Raw genomic sequence first — 1,464 nt, 5'->3', positions numbered from 1 at the left:
ATATCCATAAGTACATTTAATTTAGTGCATAATAGCTGAAATCTTTTTTTGAATTATTATTTTTTCCCTTAGAAAGAGTCTCATATATGTCCATATTTCTGCATATTTTGGACCAAGGCCTAGTGCCGCCATCTTGAAAGTGTCATAGTCGGAAAGTCATCAGGTGCATTGTTTAAAATTTAGAATTGTTCTTGTCCTTGAAGGCCACTGTAGCTTCTGTTATTATTCGAAAGGGGTGGGGTTACCCAGGGAGCGTTGCATTCTAAAACTTTGTAGAACTTTCTTGATAATGTCATATTACACACTGCACCTTTAAGTTTATGAGCTGTTTTTGGGGGCCTTTGGTAACATGGGGCCCCGGGCAATTGCTTACCTTTGCCTAGTGGTACGTCCGCCTCTGTGCTGACCAAACATTGCATGTCACAATTTAATAGGGTTAAAAGGATGAGGGGCATAATGTGGAGCAGCGATGCAGAAATGTGTGGATCTGGTGAGTCGGCTCAGACCGTGCCTAGGGGATAGAAAGCTTTAGGACAGACAGGGGACAGACAGAGAAACAAACGGTAGACAGAAAATGACAGAGGTGTGTTGCTTGTCATTTGCTCTTTGTTAGGGAGACATTTTACTCAAAGAGGAAAATGTGGAAGATATTTGAAAGACGTTTCAAAAGGTTGCTGACTTTTTAGCATTTTTTAAATGTTAATGAAGCTACGATGGTGAGATTTGTTCTTCTGTTTCACTTTCATGTGTAAAGTTATTTAAATAAATTCTTGATAACCCCTTGAGATCTCGTGGGTGGTCTCAAAGTACAATAACAACACTTTTTAAAAAATATTTCTTAACGCACAAAAGAAAAGAAGAGGAACAAACAACACAAAAGCCAATCCAACACACACACACACACACACACACACACACACACACACACTCACACACACACACACACACACACATTTGCATACAGAATGAAAACCAACACAACATAAATCTAACCCTATCCCTGGTGTAAACAGTATTGAAGGGAAGATACAGTAGTTTTGGAGGCACACTGATAAATAGCGCCTGTGTGGGTACCAGCTAAAGAACACAGAATAGACAACCATTAGCACAAACATAGGTCAATATTGAAGTGCATTATATCTCTACAGCACACTTGTAGCACACTAGCATATTGTGGTTGGGCCACAGACAGACCAAAGGAGACAGCTATTGTCCTTAGGCTGTAGCTCCATCCAGGGTTTCCAGAAAGCATTAATACCGCCCACTGCAAGACGGCAACAAAGAAATATATTTGAGTACAAATATTCCTGCTGGAATTAGTGTAAGGCACACGTCTTCTGAGGGTAAACTTGCTCCTGGCATGCTGGACTTTTTTTTTAGCATTTTAACTAAGATTTCAGATTTCTTTGTTTTTTATTGAACACACACACGGAAATGCATGCACAGACACAAGCACACGCAGAC

Source organism: Ammodytes marinus, assembly GCF_949987685.1.
Source record: "Ammodytes marinus genome assembly, chromosome: 7".
Taxonomy (NCBI): Eukaryota; Metazoa; Chordata; class Actinopteri; order Uranoscopiformes; family Ammodytidae; genus Ammodytes; species Ammodytes marinus.
This window is presented reverse-complemented; position numbering follows the sequence as displayed.